Source organism: Ambystoma mexicanum, chromosome 4p (assembly GCF_040938575.1).
Source record: "Ambystoma mexicanum isolate Mex_15411 chromosome 4p, UKY_AmexF1_1, whole genome shotgun sequence".
Lineage (NCBI taxonomy): Eukaryota > Metazoa > Chordata > Amphibia > Caudata > Ambystomatidae > Ambystoma > Ambystoma mexicanum.
In genome coordinates this window covers 1,107,137,889-1,107,157,267 of record NC_090927.1, presented here as the reverse complement: position 1 = coordinate 1,107,157,267, position 19,379 = coordinate 1,107,137,889, and the positions used below count along the sequence as shown (strand labels likewise).

The 19,379-nt window shown below is 46.0% G+C and overlaps 1 protein-coding gene across 3 annotated transcripts in view; it reads left to right on the top strand.

The window, feature by feature from the left end:
• GRM1 (glutamate metabotropic receptor 1) overlaps positions 1 to 19,379 on the top strand; it is a 2,116,184-nt gene that overhangs the window by 684,597 nt on the left and 1,412,208 nt on the right. The gene's annotated exons all lie outside the window — the stretch shown is intronic.

Below are 19,379 nucleotides of genomic sequence, written 5' to 3'. Positions count from 1 at the left end.
CCCCCCCCTTTGCATCTACCACCATGCTCCCATCTCAGGGGAACAGCTTATTTTCCAATGGGCCCTGCGTCTAAAAAAACATAGGCACAAGTCAACCTACTGTGCCTTCTAAAACCGTGTACCATTATAACACACCACTGTTGCATCTCAGGATAGGTAAAAACGCTTACTACAGACCAGACCTATTAATAACGTCCAGGAATGCAATTTATGCTGTTAAATCTCCTCCACTTCTCTCAGTTATGCCACTTTCACCCAAACCAAATCACACAGTGTCTGTAAAAAGCAATGCAAAACACATTCTATAACACCCTTTTAAATCTTCTTAGTCACATTGTTATTATGCTCAACTGAAGATAATTTAAGTGAATTTCACTTACTTCACCTTCCCAGCTTTTAATCCCGCCGTGCCACCTTAGACATGGAGTTGAAGAGAAGGTTCAAACACCATCTCTGGGCCTTGGCACCCCCGGATCAGGAAAGTCATGCTGGAGACCAAACAGAAGTACATCAGGACACTCAGACTGGATTTCAAAAGTCATCTGTATTCTTCCAAAGTGCAGCAGGGCAAGACACTGCAGTCATCATACATCAGGGCTCCAGCAGGTCTCCAAAAAGCTATACATTTTGCCCTCTTATATATGCTTTTCACTGGGCTCGGCTCCCTATTTATGATGAAGTTCACTCTCAGACATTTAGGCACTCCAAGACAAGCTAATGTATGATAAACATGTACTACTTGACATATTCTCTACTGTGCATGACATTCTGACCCCGCAAAATAGATAGCCTTTAAAGAGCTTCTGAAAGGCACTACAAAACCCTCTCGCAGTGGCTCCTCACGCATGCACTAAAAAGGACAAAAAAAGCCAATGTGTGTGTTTTCCTCTCTTTCTCAATGCTGGCTTTTAATTCAATCCATAGACTTTTGTTCTATTTTTCTCCAAAAAATTGGGCCAATTCTTTCCTTGCCTGAGCCTACGGTATCAACAGCGGTGTCGGGTGTGATCCTCACTCTCGTATGCTGTAAAACTATTGGTTCTCATTTGCCTGCCATTTCATTTTGGATTAGCCATATGTCCCTCGCTGCCCTGAAAGAAGTGCATTCAGTAGTTACCTTATGGCTTGAATAACGCTCATACGGTTCGGGCGCAGGCAAACTCTGACGGCAACTATGCTGATAAAAACACTTACCAGGCCCCTCTGTTCTAATATGCAAGACGCGTATCAATTAAGGTCATTGCAGTGGCGCCCATTTCTCCATTCCCTCAGCACGCTAGACACACACTGCTGAAGTAGCCTATCAGTCGTGCGTGTCCAAAACGGAGGTCATCTTGGATAGACACATTAGGCACAACTCACAGTCCCTACTAATACCACCTCTGCAATAAAATGTTTTAAAGATTCTTACAATGCATGTCTATATAGATGTAACCTGAGGTGGGAGGCTCATGATATACTTAATGAAAAAAATGGAAACATTGTTTCCAGTATAAATGTACTTGCAAAGTCTCTTGATGTCTAGATTCATACCATCTGGTATATACTACCAAAGGGCCCCATCCTATGCTCACATTTAGACCTCTCTTCACTGTATCACATTTTTCACTGTATCATATTTTTCACTGTATCACATTTTCTGATCAATTTCTGTTCCCTTTTCATAAGTGTTAAATCCATATTTCCACCTGGTGTGGATTTCACCTGCCATATTAAAAACCAGAAGATGTCCTCCACTGAATGCTGTTTTAATTCAAAGTGCTCAACCACGGGTTTGTCAGACACTCTGTTTCTGACACAGGACCTATGTTCGCAAATCCTTTGGCGGACTTCATGTTTTGTTTTTTGTATCTACACCAAATTGCAAGGGCATTTAAACCGCTATATGAGATATTGATTTTGCAGTTAGAGAATTATTTTAGCTGCCAATTATTATCATTAATCTCATTTCCCTTGACGTTCTTGATTAATTCACACACTGAACAGTGGCCATATCTAAAGTGCTCTGTTACGAGAGGTAAGCCCGAAAGAATGCCATCTTCGTCAGTCATCTGTCTCTCATGTTGCGCTCGTACCAGGTTTTGTATTACATTCTTCTTTTGAACGCAAACGTTTCTTTAACTCAAAACCAGGCGTGGCTAACAAATGGCAATTCTTTCTGATTTGTTTCCTTATTAGATTACTCAGTGGACTCTAGGTCATGACACCTACTAGATTGCCCTCCTTTATACATCTTTGTTGTTGTAAACACACCTCATGGTTAGTATTTGAGGCTCTCTTTTTGCATTGCCTGACTATTTTCTTAGACTATGACCTCGAGACCAAATTGGATTTGTAGTTTTTGTGCTTCAATTTCAAAATCAATCTTATTAGAACAATTCCTCTATAGCTTAAGTAACTGTCAAAAGCGCAGACTTTCTTTCATTTCTCTACGGTCGAAGCTCTCAAAGTGCAGAACACTATTTCTGTCTGTTGGCTTCCTGTAGAGTACTGTCATAAGTTTCCCTTGTGCTTTTTTCATCCAGATGTCTAAAAAGGGTATAGCTTCGGTATTATAGTGAATTGTGACTCTTATGTTGGGATCCATACTATTTAGCCATTCATTTAATTACAAAAGTATGGAGTACTTCAAAAAAGATGACACACCGCGTTGCTAAATCTGGGGCAAACGTTGCACCCACTCTCGTGCCTTTTATTGCTTATACAGGCACTTCCTGAAAGAGAATAAATGTTCTGTTAATGCTAATCTAGCAGACTCAACTGTGAATGAGTCCGGTACTGTGTCCTGACCAGTTTCCCTGGTATCTAGAACTGTCTCAGTAGCCTGAAGGCTGGCTTGCTATGGGATATTTGTATAAGGGGATTCCACGTCAAATGACACTAGGCAATCTCCTTCTTCAACAGTCATTCCATCCATGGCTTTAATGGTGTCTGTAGTGTCCTTAATGTATGCTTTAGTCTAAAGGACACAAGATTTGATGAAATAATCAACATATGTTGAGAGTGTTTCCAGAAGAGACCCAATTGCCGAAACAATGGGTCTTCCTGGTGGCCTATTCACACTCTCATGCACCTTTGAGTGTGATTAAGCTATCAGACCTTAAGACTAAAGCATATATTAAGGACACTATAAACAACTTCACCAAAAACAGAGGTGTTGATGTGACATCTCTTCCCTTTGTCTCTCTGGTGGCATCACACAAAGGGGCTTATTTTGATGGCCCATATCCTTGGCACTGCACTGGGAGACTATGGCTGGCATGCTGCTTTTCCACACGCTACCCTGGCAACATCATATTTTGTATATGTTCTTAGTAGCCCTACAAACCAGCTGAGGGAATGAGACATTGGGCTGCATTGAAAGTTTGGCGGTAGCCTTGTCGAAAAAACCGGCAGGCTGCCACCAGACTTCTGAAAATTTCCAGCACCCGCGAATGGGCAATTGCTGGGTCATTACTGCCCTGTCGGACCCGGTAATTGCCCATTTGCGGGCGCCAGAACGGAATGCTCCCCTTTCCCATTTGGGCTGCATAGGGCTCAATGGGAATGGGGAGTTCGGATGCACCGGCACCATAATAAATGGTGCCGGTGCATCCGACATGCTGTGCTCACGGGTGCCGCTCTGCCCGCCAGGTCCGACCTCTGGAATGCCAAACTGATGATTTCAATGAAAATCCGAGTTCAATGATGAGCAAACATTTACGGGGGTCAGAAAAGCATATCAGGATTTTGGTTTGCAAACATCGCGGATCGAAGTCTGAAGAAACCTTTGACACCTCACCAATGGTCATGACTCATGCTAGAGGGTAACTGAGAATGACAGGAGCCGCGGACAGGATTAATATACCTAGAAGCTAAAACCAGTTTGGAATTGAGGGTTCTCTTGATTCAATTGAATTGCTTGCGTCCCAGAATTCTTATATTGTATTCGGATTGGGCGTTCCTCTATTGCTGAATTTACATATGCAAGGAAGTTCCCTAACTCTGATCAGTGCCCTTATTTTGGACATTTTTTGATTGTATGTTCTCTATATCCTGGTTAACGCTTAATTGGATTAAACCTGTTGTTTGATCTATATGTTACCCTCTCTTTAGCTGCTTTTGGTGCAATGTATACTCTGTATGCTGTGGTTAATGAAGAAAGGTCTTGGATGAGAATTTGGACATTTTATTTTTTAAATTCCCTTGGATCTTTTTCTGTATTTCCTATGTATTAAGATCTCATGTTTTGTTTTGATTTGTAGATTTGATGGGCATTGCCCAGTGATTCATCATTTTGACTGACTGACTGGTCAATTCACACGTAAATGATGAAGTAGGATAAGGGTGCGTCCTCTGCTTGGTCTCGCTTCTGCTTAAAAACTCCCAGCCAACCAAATCTCATTTTCTTCTTTGCACAAAATAATGCACGGGTTCTGCATGCAACCTCAACTTCCTTAATGCACATCTAAACAATTGGTGGCAGGCCTTCAGAACGTTTGTGCAGGCTTGTCTCAGCCAAAAAAAGGGCTTTCTCAAGAAATCTGCAATTGTCCCCATTGGGCAGCATCAGACATTACAGACTCTCTCCTCTGTTGCCTTCTCAAGCCAGCAGCTTGATCCCAGGCGTTTCAACTTCTCTGAAGAACATAAAGCGAACCAAGGCGGGAGGTGCTTTATCCTTCATCAACCAAAATGACAAAACTACTTTGTTACAGCTGTATAGCACAGCGTGGCACTACCTCATTATTTTGCATTGGCTTCAGATGCCAAAGTGTGGCTGCTGGATGAGAACTGGGTGGCACGCTTAATTTTCTTAGTATGTTTTTCCTGTATCTAGGTCTAAAATCTACCATTAGCTTAAATCTTCACTTTGCATCTAAATGATAATGTCCGCTGTGTCACGCAACTCCATATTTGGATCTCCCAATTAGCGAGTATAATTTATTTGCCCCATTCCCATTGCCTTTTCTGCGTTCCTTCTTGCAGCTTTTAATTAGTCTAGCACAATTTAACGAATTATTCTCTGCAAAACATTCATTGCTTGTACGTTTTTCAAAATGTTAAAGGATGCAACTCTCATTCATGTTGCCATACAACCCTGGACGCTCTGTCAGCAATGCATATGTTGTCATACTGCATGTACACAGACCATAACTCTTTTTTTTATATTTGTATTTTTTTTTGTAATTTTCGTTTCAGAACTAAAGTAACTTTGCAATGTATCTCCTATCACATATATAAGCACTTAAAATTAAAAGTGGATTTCGGCTGGCAATGTTATAATTAACATCATCCATCATCGTCCGCCATCACCGTCCCTCATCCTTAGGAGCCAGCCAGCCTGGAAGCAGCCGCCCGCTCGCTGCAGGCGGAACATGTGACCGGAGCCACATTATCTGCAGCAACCCATGTCAGTCAGGTCCGATATGTCCTCTTCCTCCAACAAGGACTCCGTCACCCCTTCTTCCCCTTCATCCTCACCTTTATATTACCTTCTCCTTTTTTTATGATGATAGGGCCGGCCACAGAAGGAAGCCACGGTAGCCACTAGAGTCAGTTTGACTGTGGCCTATCCTCCGTGACCGACTGGCAGTGGTGAAAAAGCCTTAGGCACAAAAAAAACCTAGATTGGTCGAGCTGGTAAGTGGCAGGTGTATACTCAGAATGAAACTGATGTCTATTCAGTGGATTTGAGAAAGTTGTTGCAGGTATGAGTAACAATGCGCAAGGAAATTACAGAGAGAAACAAGAGCAGATTGTGAGCAGAAGCAAAGAGTGAATGCAGGAATAAGGCAAAGTGAGGAAAGCGAGCAAAGTAAACAGACGGCAGGATGCCGGCAGACGAGAGAAAGCCTAAAGGGGGGAGGAGCTAGATACGGTAGCGTACCGACGAAGCGGAGAGGAGAGAAAAAGGCAAGCAAGGAGAAGGCAGCGGAACGAAAGGGAAGCGGGCGGAACAACCACTAAGGAGAAATGATACAGAGTGGTATAACACAGAAGAAATCCTAAGAAGTTGCAACGCGTCCGCCGTCCGGAAGGAGCTGATGAAATACTTCCGGCGAAGGTAGCGTATCAGAAAGAACTAGACCAGCAAAGAACAACGTAGGCAAAACGTAATGGGAACATCAATGGAGGCCTCCTTTCCACCGGTCCCAGACCCGCCACCTACCCAAGGGCATGACAACCCAGCACATGGTAAGCCCTTTTGGGCTAATACAGGCTGAGAGAAAATGCCCACATAATTGTGCTGCCGATCGCAAGAAATATCAAGCATAACTTCCTTTACACTGACAACATCTTTGCATTGCTATCTGTAGTTCCCTGAGCTGTGCCGCAATAATTACCCAACCTGGAGCACCACAGCTGATATATTCTTGAAAGTGGGAGAAACCCTCTTTAAAATGGCTGCCGCAACCCCAGCACCGAAATGCTCTCACTCCGCAGCCTGATCCAGTTACTGTGATTGGCTAGCCAACTGCTCTTAGCAGGCGAATCAGGGAACCAGCAGGTGAAAACCGGCCCCCCACCAAAGGCCCACACTCAAGGCCCCTGTCCCGAGCCTGTCGGAGCACAAAGATGCTCCAAGCCGTCTACCCAGTGGCCAGCGCACACTTGAGGGTCACACATAGTTGAGTACAACTGGGTGAAGTGCCCCAGACAGACCAACATGACTAATAAACAAATGATGCCACCTCTATTCTGCGGAGGAATTACCTCTTTGATCCCTTCTGAGCGCCTACCTATCCTGTGTAGTGCGCACGGGCAATTCTGTGTATTTTAGGCAGAGTCGTGCACTAAACCAGTCTGTGCTAACTCACGGCTAGCTTCTTCGCACCCGTTGGAATGACTGCCCAATCTGGCCAGGGGGGCCCACAAACAAGGAGGAAAACGATTCAACAACAACGGATGCAGAATCCGTGGACAACTTTGAAGGCAGACGCGGCTTCGGACACCTTAAAGGTAAGCACTGTTTCACGGAAATGTGCGTCCAAAGTGCCACCTGACATTGTCCATCTAATAGGAAAAAAAGCATTCAGAATCAGTCCTTGCGTCTACTTCTGAGCCTTCTGCGATTCATCCCTTACATGATAAATCTTTTGATGCTTTACCTACGAACACGTCATGCTCATTGGGAGGCAACGAGGTAGCAGAACAAGTAACAAATGACTGTCGTTTGTCACCAGGAAAACTCGGAAATCCTTTTACCTCGCCAACTCTTGCCCTTACGAATCCTACTGCTTCTGCGCTACCTCTTGTGCTGCCCGCATTACCACTAAAAACTGCTGGAAATCAGATAGCTGATGGAGATGGATACATTATATCTGACTCCTCCACTGATGGGGCAGTGGGGGTTGTGGGGTCAGAGGGGTTTGCGACAGAGCTTGTGCCTGGGGAGGCCGATGCAAACTCTTCATCCGAAGCAGGTGCCTTGCTAGACAAGGCCGTTCCGCATTTAAATGCACCTTCACAAAGACCAGTACTAACTCTCGACAACCTACTTCCGATTGGCCTAAATTTGTCACAAACTTTTTCATTTAACAATACATTTGACAATACATCTCAAGTCACGTCGAACCAGATTACTTCGGAAACTGTCAACACATTTTTTTCCCCTTTCGAACTTACGGATGCAGAAATAATGGAAGCTTCACAAGACGAGGATGGAAACGAACGTTGTTGGGTGTCCTGACCCACGTTTAAGCTATCATGCTGCAACATTTGGTGCTGTGGGCTTAGAAAATTCAAGATGGCGGAAAACCCACATGTGCGCTGAAATCCAGGAAAGCTGCGCAGTTTGTGCGCACACTAAAATGGTTGCCTCACTTGCCACCCACCAGTGCGAGAATGAAAGGCTGGGTTGCCATGAGGGAAATGGGTTGCCAAAGGAAAAACAGTAGCGCCGGTTAGCTTCAAAGCGCTTTAAAACCACCATTGGACTACCCGCACAGTAGTCTGAAACCATTGGGAATGGAAATGCTGATTGCCAAATGCAACCTAGAATTGTGGGGAATTCATTTCTTAAATCCCAAAAATGGGTGCAGTACCAGTACTCACCACTATCCAAAAGCCGGCGTTTTAAAACCACTCTGTTTCCCTGAAGGCAAGTCAAAATGCCTATTTTCAAACATTGCAATATGTGCAAAATATTTACTGAACACCAGCAGACATTTGGCAGTATGGAGTGTTGTGTGCCTACAAAATCTGGGAAATGAAGAGCCCAAAACAATGCTTATAACAAAACTGCTATGGAGTCAGCAGTTTAAGTTGCACTGGATTTAAAGACACTAAAATCGAAAATGTTTAGATTAAATGAGTGAGCTATGTTTGGTGTCACATGCCTTTGTAACTGTTTAAATGTCGTAGTTTTAAACTTAGAATCAGCCTTCTAGCTGCATATGTAAAAATGTTTAGTTTTATTTGAATGCAGAAACTGGGGAACAAAAAGTGACATTTTATCTGAAACCCGGCTTAAGGAACTGAATTCTGCCTGGCAACTACCCCCATCAGGAGGGAAACTTGGGTCACCACTGTGTTCCCAGGCCAACCTTCCTTTTGCTGCCCACACTAAGGATATGCCATCTATCTGATAATTGAATTATCTGTGCTCTGCAGGAGAGTGAACAAAGCCCTCTTCACTCAGGCAAAGGTTTTTATTACCGCAGTCGTAAATTGTAGCTTCCTCTTGGCAGGAGCTGGGAGGAGCACTGCCTGTGAGAGCAAGCTGGCTTGGCAGAAACTGGAAAGACTGGTTTCTATACCATGTGACCTGGGAAACCACACCCCTTTGGAGCCAGAACATAACTTTAAAAAGATGAATAACTCATAGAGCGGACATGTGAAAATTTTATAAATGATACCATAATTCTTGTGATTTTTCTGCCCACATTTTAAGAGGTTTTTCGACCCGGTGGCATGTTCAGGGGGGTTTTAGCGGAAAAGTGGATATTACTCTAAATGTATGCATGTTAAAAATCTGAAACTTCATCAGTTAATGTCCCTACTCCCTGCACACATGTATGTAAAGTTGGGTCAATGTCAGAAATTGCAAAATCAGTTAAAAAGTGAAATATGTGCCATTTCTGAATGCAAGCTCCCAGGAAGAGCAGAGTTTGAACAGGGGATACCTCCTGTAATGCATGATGGGTGCATATGATTTTAAAACAATATGTACCTCTGCAAATACGTATTTGTTTCAAATCTAGATTTGTGTGTAAGTTGACAGGAGGAGTGGACTTTCTGCAGGCTGTAAAATGACATCACGCTGACTCACAGTTCATTCCCCAATCAAATGATAAATGGAAGTTTGACCAATTAGAAGCTGAGAGAGAGGTAGGGTCAGTGATGCTAGAACACACCCACATTCTAAACACATAAAAGCAGACAGACAGGACAGATAGGGACCTTCCAAATCCATCTGCAGCGGGACGCTCTGCCGGAAAAATCCATACTTACCTCCATCAACCTCCAGAAAGCCAAACTAGAGACTTCAATCTATCCAGAACTAAGAGACCAGACCAGAGAGAAAGCAGTGCTGTACCCAGAGAGACCCAGACCAGCAGAGAGAGTGACCAGAGCCCAGTCTAAAACCCTGACCAGATCCGTGATGAGGCCCATTTCACTCAAGAATATAGTGTGAGTACCTAGAAAACTGTGCAGAACCAATCTCTTAGTTAAAATAATATAATTCAATCTATTTAATCTAAGTAGAACTGTCTCCTAACTGTCACCTGTCACTTGTAAAGCTGTCACCTGTGATTTGCTAGTTGCAAGCTGCACTTGTCTTTTTGAACTTTAAAATTTCAAATCTGAAAAACGACCTTCACAAAATTGCTCATATCTCCGCGACCGTTTGTGCTAGAGACTTGCAATAACTTTTATTTGATAGCTTAGAATCGTGGCTTTCCTACGAACCTAGAACCCCTTATAGTTTTACCGCAATCGCGGAACACGCATCCGCGAATTTTACCGCGATTTGCAATTTCTTCACATGTAAAAACTGCTGCTGTTTGCTTTCCATTTGCCAGAAATTCGTTTAACCTGCTAACTATCCCTGCATCATTGCTAGTGTGAGCCTGGACTAATATTAACTAGATACCACTCACCCTGAACCTCTGAAAGGGAATTAAAAGCGTTTCCAGCATATTTCTCATTCATTGCCAGCACATATCAAAGCAATTTGGGCCTGTGATTTCAAAACTCCTATCTGTTTTCTGTTGTCTAAGCTTGCTGGATTGAACTGATTACATTGATTGCATTTCTGAGAACTGCGTGCTTTCCTCCCATTTCCTTGCATTGCATAAAGAGGGGGGGAGTGAATAGCCAGAGAAAAGTGATTACATTGTTTGGTTGAAATCATATTGCGTATTTTCTGTACTGCATTCATTGAATATTGCATCCACCTGAGCTTACATAAAGCATCCTCTACCACATTATACTTAGTTCCTATTTACCAGTGTGCTACCTTATCCATTTCATGTCAACTCATTAGTAATTATAAAGAAGTGTGCTAGTGCCAGATTCTCTGTTGTTAATCTTTATCATATCAGATTAAGTGTGCTATTCAATTATTAATTTATTATAAAGCGTGATATATATATCTATTTTAAATTATCAAATAAATCTTTTAAACTTGCAAAACAGAACTACTTCTTGGCTCAGTGGGGTCAGGGGGATTCCAAGAGAGGGGTGTTATATAGGGGTAGTCATCCAGAACGCATGAACTGGACCTAAAGATATATCAATAAGGGTTTTCATTCAGTATTATAGACTAGGCGTTGACTTAGCTGTAGTGTTGAATTGAATCCTCTTACAAATTGGGGGCTCGAGCCGGACGTTTGGGTTAGAATACCACTTGTGCAGCTTAATACAGTGTGCTAACTGACGGGATACATACATCCGGTCGGATCACCACGCTGCATTACGCTGTGAAGCACTCCTCAAAAGGGACACTCCAAGAAAAGTTCTGTTCTGCAAAAATAAAATACAAACTTCTGTAAGTCAGGACAGAGACCAATCTCTAGAATGACGACCTTGGTAGACATGAAAATGGCCAGAGAGCACCTCTTGCATAAGCTATTTGTGAGAGGTGAATGGACCGAACAGGGCCAGGATGCGTGGTTGCAGGCAATCACACAACAGGTCACTGAAACAGGGTCAGATATATATAGAGATCAGGGTCCATTACATGTGGCCCTGAGTGAACTATATATGGCTCCTAAAGCCAAAGAGGAACACAATAAGATTGCCAGGATAGCAGCATACCTGTACCTATATATGGGAGACATGCAGGATAGATGTGCTGAAAGCCAAAATCTGGCAAATAGGCAACAGATGGTGTTAGAGAAGGTCCAATCTGACCTGGTCTCTTCTGAGCAGAGGCTGCAGAGGAGCCAGGAGTCAGAAAATGACAGCAGACTGTACATCACTAAAATAAAGGAGGATATGGATGTGCTGCAAAAGGAAAAGTCAGAACAGGATACCAGATTTCTGGCCTTGCAGAAGGAACACCAAGAAGGTTTGGACTCCCTACTGCAAAGCCAGAAAAAGCTGGAGCAACAGCTAGACTTCAATAGGGCATGTGCTGAGCAGGTAGTCACCCTGCAAAGCCACCTAGATAGAGAGAAGGCGGAGAGCAACAAACTAATTCTGAAAGACCTGGATACCCAGGCAGAGTTTGACCAGGAGCGCCAGAAAGCTGGTGCCTTCCAAAGGCAAAGGGACGACCTGGCGGCACAAATGCAGGCTCTTAGTCAGGAAAGAGATACCTTAGGCCAGGAAGTCTGCCATTTAAAAAGAAAAATGGAAGAAAATCACCTGGCCCACCAGGGACTGGGTGACCTCCAAAAAGAACACCAGAACTTGTTAGAGCACACCAGGAGGGTGGAGGATGCTCTAGCAAGAAAGGAGCAGGCCAATAGGGACACAGCTCAGGAGGTAACCCTCCTGCAGCAAAGACTGGCCCAGTTCTCCAGGACCAACCAGGAAACACAGAGAGAGAATGAAGCTCTCTGCCAGCACAATGAGAGGCTCCAGCAACAGGTAGCGATGCAGGAGAAACTGATAGAGTCGAGTAAGGCCTTAACAGAGGAACTGAAAGCACAACTGCAGGCTCTTGCATTGCAACAGGGAGCAGGGGCGGATAGAGATGAGGTCCGCTGGGAAAGAGAGACTCCTGACCATAACCGCAGGAGCCCTAACACCAGGGGCCTTCATCTCCCCCAGTCCCTGGACTCTACCACCCCCATGTCCCCTGGCGCACATGAGCACAGGGCCGCAGGGATGGCAGATTACTATCCAGCTAAGAGTATGGGGCTCATAGGCCAGTACCACTCAGGAATGGAGGGGTGGGCATCCGGGTATGGGCACCCAAGTACAGTACAGTTCAATGGGGAACCCCAGGAGAGTAGGCCCATTAAGGGCATCCTGAAAACCTCTGCCCAGTTAGGTCAGTGGAGGGGGTACCCATCAAATCCTGGCAGCAAGGAGGAATCTGAAGACTCCTCTGAACTGCGCAGGACACAGGAGACCAGGTCCCCACATTCTGCCAGCCATTCCCAGGCTCGCAGAATCCGGGAAAACCTGGAAGAACAGACGGGAACCTCTGGGAGCAGTGCCTCTGAGTCCGAGGAAGAATGGACAAGGGTTACCCGAACCAAAAAGGCCAATAAGGCAAAAAGGGCCTTGCTTAAGGACCCCTTAAAGCAGATTAAGGCGATCAGGAGCGTCATCACGCCTTACCATAAGAACGCTAAGTATTCTGTTTGGGAGCACTTAGAGTTGTTTGAACAAATGATGGAGACTTTCCATTTGAAGGACAGCCAAAGCTGCATTCAATATGTAAAGTGGACATTCTCCCCGGAATACTCCAGTTTCTTTGCGGGGCTGGAGGACCAAAATCATTTAAGATGGTCCACATATAAGGCGGCCATCCTGAAACATTTTTCTGTTCACAGAAATCCTCAAGAGGCTCGCAAGGCGGCCTACAATTTGCAATGTGGGGAGGATCAGGCCCCACGATAATTTGTGCAGGAGTTAAAGCGTGCTTTTGCGCAAACCACCAGAAGGGTGCGCACAGATAGTAGAGAGTTTGTCAATACATTTTTCCATGCCTTGCCCAAATATATAATGACCCAGCTCGTGAGAGATTTTCATGAGAAAAGATCTTTAGACTGGGTCATTGAACAGGCTACCCGGATCTATGAGGTGCAGAAGCCCATAGAAAATAAAAGCAATGCCCAGAAAAACCCCAAAGCCAACAGCACCCCTGCTGCTGTCAAGGTGGCAGAGGTAAAGGTCACCCCCGTTTTGGATCTGGAGATGGGGGGGCCTAAAAACCTACCTGCACCTAATAATGCTAGGCCCAGAAGGTCCTCGGGCCAGTCACAGACATGGAGCCAGGGAGGTAGCCCCACAAATGGGGTCCCTCGCTCTCCTGACTATGTAAGTCCTCGCTACAAAGGTAACAGACCCATCCTGGGTTATGTGTGGACTCCTCCAGCCCAAGGGGGGGGATCCAGCCAAGCACCTAACCCAGGGAACCTCCCTCCAAACTTCCCACAGGAGGGCAGAAATTTACCAAACCCTGGGCAGAACTTTTTCCCCAGATATCCACCCGACTTTCAGCCCCAAAACCATCCATCCTTCTTTCCCCAATTCCCTGAGCCCAGACCACTGAATCCGGGAGAGGGGAGGCCAAGGGTGGAGGGGTACCCAAATCTTCCCAACCCGGGGTATTACCAGAGGAGGGACAGCTACCCTTCCCGGGATCAGCCCAGGGGAGAAAACAGGGCCCCGTATCAGCCTGAGCGGGTTTCCCAGTTAGAGCGCCAGGTTCAAAACATGGCGCGGGATCTTGGTCACATACTGAGGGCTCAGCAGAACCCTCAGATGGGCGTGCCGGCGCAGAACGCACCCAACTCTGGACCTGGTGCTCCAGAACAATGACGGGGGCAGCACCCCGTTAACTCACCGGTTCCCAGGGAGGAGGCACAAAGGGAAGGGGGGTGTAAAGCCTTGGAGGAAGCTTCCTTCCTCACTTGTAAACAGCCCCTGGAAACCCAGGAACCGGAAACAAAATCTCTTGCCCCTGAAAGTCTGCCTCCTAAGGAGCAGAGGGGGGGTAGGAGAAACAAAAGACCCAAACAGACTCAGTTTGAGGAGGAGGTACAGATCTTCCAATTTGAGGGAGAGGGATCCTCAGAGGATCCTGGGAAAAGGATCTTCTCCTTCAGAGAGGGGGGAACTCCTCCCAAAGAAAAATGGGTCCCTAGGGATGCAAATCCAGACTGGGGAGATGTGGAGACTGAGCTACCGCCGCCCACCATCTCATCCCAGAACCAACCGCAAGAAAATCCCCTGGTTCAAACCCATCCTGGGGACTGCCTCCAAAAAGGGGGGGGCAGCCCAGAACCGGAACCAGGGGAACCCACAATGGCTCTGATCTCCAGTTGCCAACTTTTTCTTTCAGATTCCCAAGACTCTCCACAGAATTCTGCCCAAATCTCTTCGCTATCGATGTCCAAAACCAGAAAGTTAGCCCACCAGTTGTCCAAAAACGTGCATTATCTGTGCCCCCTTGAGGAGAAGGAGGGAAGATATTATGCCCCGGTACAAGTACAGGGGCAGGGTACAATCTCGGCACTGGTGGACACTGGATCTCAAGCTACCCTTCTGTCCAGAAGGGCCTTTGACGAACTGAATGCAGGAAGGGGAGAGAATTACCAAATTCCTCTCACCTCACTTCCTGGACAACTGCAGAACTTTGACGGGAAGGAAATTCCCATTGAGGGGACTGCAGACTTGGACATTAAGATCGGGCGACACAAGTTGAAACACCCGGTCATAGTTGTGACCCCAGAGGGCACCCCTTGTTTACTAGGGAATGACCTCCTGAGAAGGTTGTCACCCCTAATAGATTGCGTAAACAAGGTCCTCTGGACCCAGACTAGCCGACCAATAAAATTAAAACAGAGTGTCAACCATATTAGTTTAAACGGCACCTGCCACATGGTTGAACAAAAATCTGACCAAGTAGAATTTCACTTCCAGAACCACCAAATTCCAGACGTGACAGTCATAGCAGTAGGACAACAGACTGGTGATGGGGGGTCCTCTCTATTTCTGAAAATCAACCTTCCTTCCAGTCTAAAGTGGTATTCCACGCTGGAAGGAAACACTTTGAAATTCTATACCAATCCACAATCTGAAACTCCCACTCCTATAGTCCAGAAAGATGTGAAATCAGCTCAAAGCCTGGCTGATATTCAGCAAATTGGAGAGCAGTTGTTCATCCCTGTTCAGTTAAATGATGGGAAGGACTCTGTTCTCGCTCGAGTGTGTGTGAACAACGGTAAGAGCTTCATCAGCGAAGCCATGTTTCGCCAACTCCCAAAAGATCCAGCCATTCCCACCTTCAAACTGATAGACAAATGGGAAATGGACCTGGAAGCACCTAATTCCAAACATCTCCTGCCAAGCAGGTGTATGCTCAAAATCTCTATTGGCAACAAGAGCATAGTCCACAATTGTTGGGTCGTGCGAGACGTCCCTGCCGCCTTTTACTTAGGCAGTGACATTCTCAATCGCTTTGCCATTAGTTTGGACCTAATAAACTTCAAAGCTTGGTCCCGATTAGCGGATAATCCCATGGGCTTTGATGATCCAGAAAAAGCATTTAGGTCAGCTCAATTACTACCTTATGCAGTTGAAATTCAGATTAAAGAGGAAGTCACCATCCCAGAAAGGACCCGACAATTCTCCCTGGAAGTGAAAGTTAAAAGGGGACAAGAGTTGAAAAACCCTGATGCTTACATACATCTAAATGCTTCTCTCCAACAGCAAGGGTTGGGGGTAAACCCAACACCATTAGTCAACATAGAACATGACACCATTCCAATAGAGGTGGATAACAGCGACTTAAAGAGTATTACTCTAGCCGCAGGCACCATTATTGGAATGGCGGTTGATGACCGACATTTTTCCATCGACTTAGTAAATGAACTGTTAGGACCAATCCCCAAGGACTGTTTTGACAGTGACAGTGATGACAATACAACACCAGACAGGATCTTTACCCGGCATGGGGGGAACTTCCTGGTGTACACTTCCTGCCCCTATGGTAAGGAAGATGTGACTTGTGACTTCAGGAGGGATGAGGTGATTTTCCAGGTCCATGAGGGCTGCCTTTCCCACCTGAAGCCTCCGGTCCAAATCAGCACTCTGACCAGGGACTTCTCCACCCAGCTGGAGGAGGCCGCTGAAATAGCCAAACCAGAAGTCTTTCCAGGCTTCAGGCAGATGGTGGAAGAGAGAGTCAACCTAGCTGATGCCTGTGTGACTCTGGAACAAAAGCAAAAGTTGAAACAAGTTTTCTTGGATTTCCAAGATCTCTTTGCGGTAGACTCATATGACTGTGGTCGCACTGACATCCACACAACAACAATCCCCACGGACCCTGGCATGACTCCTGTGTTTGTGAAGCAATATCGCTTGCCTCTCGCATCAATGGAGTCCCTTACCGAAATAATTAAGAACCTTGAGTCCCGGGGAATAATCCGTCCAGTCCACAGCACCTTCAATAATCCGGTGCTGGGAATATTGAAGCCAAACGGCCAGTGGAGACTCTGCGCCGACCTCAGGGAGCTCAACAAACGGGTCCATACTTCCCGATGGCCTCTGCCCTACATTGACCAAGGGCTGGCCCAGATCCAGGGGTCACAGGTATTCACTGCAATAGACCTGACCAATGGGTACTGGACCGTGCCTGTCAGTAGGGAGGACCAATACAAACTGGCTTTTACCTTTGGGGGCCAGCAGTACACATGGACCCGGACTCCCTTCGGATACCTTAACTCCGGTAATGAGTTCAATATTTTCCTACATAAGGCCATGCCCGACCTGGGTGCAAGGGGTAACCTGGCTTATGTAGATGATGTCCTCATCAAAAGTTCATCTGTGGAGGAACATATAGCGGAGATCCATTATGTTCTGACACAGTTGAGGGCCGCCGGAGCAAAACTTTCCTTTCAGAAAGCACAGTGGTGTAGAACCCGTGTTAATTTCTTGGGGCATGAGATTACTCCTCAGGGTCTTTGTCCCCAGGAAAAGAAAGTGGAAGCACTTCAGAAACTGAAAGACCCCACAACCCTGCGGGAACTAAGGAGCCTCCTTGGACTGACTAATTACAGCAGAAAGTTCATTGAGGGCTACGCAGAGATCACCAGACCCCTGATTCATCTCCTGAAGGGGGGGGTCAAGTGGGAATGGGGTCCAGAACAAGCCGAGGCAGTAAAACAACTCAAGAGAAGCCTCTCACAAGCGCCTTGCCTAGCTTACCCTGTCAGAAACAAGGAGTTCTTCCTGGAGACAGGGTTCTCTAATACGTGCTTGACGGCAGTATTATACCAAAAGCATGACAAGGTCAATAAAGTAATCTCCTATGCGAGCAAAACTTTATCCTCTGTGGAGGAAAAATTCAACGATTGTGAGAAGGCACTCCTGGCAACGGTGTGGGCATTGAAGAATTACCGCCCGTTTATCCAGGGGGAACACATCATAGTGGAGACTCCACACCAGCCTCTGCAATATCTCCAAAGTGACAGAATCCGGGCCGGAAATGTGAGTAATTCCCGAATTACTTCCTGGATTCTGTCAATGCAAGGCTTTCCTGTGGAGGTCAGATATGGCCAAAACAAGAAGAGTCCCCTCGCGCAAGGTCTGGCTGACTTGCATGATTGTGCCAGAGAAAACTGTCTCGAGGACGAAAGTCTAAAAATCAAGGACAACATGGAGGCATACCTTAATTCCCCACACAAAGTCTTTGAAGAGGAGAAGTGTGAGGGAATGCCCACTGTGTATGTGGATGGATGCTCTTACCATGTTGACAACAACGGGGAGAAAGAACTAGTGGCCGGCGTAGGGAATGCATGGGTGAATGAGTCCCCAGAACCCTCCGCCGGATACAAAATTGGTCCCCGAAGTAGTCAGGTGGCAGAATTGATGGCTGTGCATCAAGCCATCCTCACTGCTGTCCAGCATCAACTCCACGAACTGGTCATAATCACAGATTCGGATTATGTACGGAACGGGTTCGTGGAGCACCTGGTTAATTGGAAAACCAGAGGCATGTTATGTGCTAACAACAAACCCTTGAAACATGGGAAGTTGATCCAAAACATTGATGATCTGGTCACCTCGAATGAGATGACCATCTATTGGAAGAAGATCAAGGGTCATTCCAAAGTAGAGGGACCAGACAAAACTGGAAATGACTTAGCTGATCAGCTGGCCAAAACCGGGGCCATCCAAGGGGATCTAATTGAGATTGAGTCCCTGTTGGGGGAAATCCAGGTCACTGCCATCACTAGGTCCCAGACAAATGCTCACAACGACCTTTCAATTGCACAATGGAGTAAGGAGACCCCTGATGCTGATTTGATTACTGCTCAGAAGGGGGATCCAATAATTGGTCAATTTTACCAGCACCTTGAGGACCCTGAGAACTTTCCCCTGACGGATACCGATTACATTGGGAAAGAGGACCTAAGAGTGTTGATGAAATGTCCAAAAATGTTCCGGATCCAAGACGGTTTGCTGGTAAGGAAATCCAAAGCTGGCCACGATCAGTGGGTGGTTCCTACCTCATTCCGAAGCCTGATGTTAAGTCACGCCCATGATGCGGCCACTGCCGGTCACAGGGGGTTTCACACAACATTGGAAATCTTAAGAGAGGTTGCATACTGGCCACACATGGGCCAGGACCTCAACCAATATTTGAAGGGTTGTCTTGTGTGTGCACAATTTCAGCCGACATCCCTCACACACCGGGCGCCTTTACAAAAGAGGGGAATGACACTGCCATGGTCGGATTTACAAATCGACTTTGTAGGCCCTGTGATTCGCTCGGCTAGGGGGAATAAGTACATGTTGACCATCACATGCTTGTTTACCAAGTGGGTGGAATGTCTCCCAGCCCCAAATTGCAAGGCAGAAACTGCAGCTGCCTTGATGATTAACCACATCTTTTCCCGTTTTGGTCTACCTCAAAGGATTGAGTCAGACAGAGGTAGCCACTTCACCAGTGAAGTAATGACAAAGATGTGGGAGATACTGGGGGTCAAGAGAAAGCTGCATATTGCTTATAGACCAGCTTCTTCTGGGGCAGTAGAGAGATATAACCGGACAATTGTGAGCATATTAAAGAAGTTTGTGGCAGATTCTGGGCCAAGTTGGGATATCCGATTACCTCTGGTCCTAATGGCTATCAGATCTACCCCTTCATCTGCAACCAAAATGTCACCATTTGAGTTGATGACTGGGCGCAAGATGGTGCTTCCTCAGCATTTGCTCTACAGGACCCAAGAGCAGACACTGATAAATGCCTCCACTACTCATGAGTA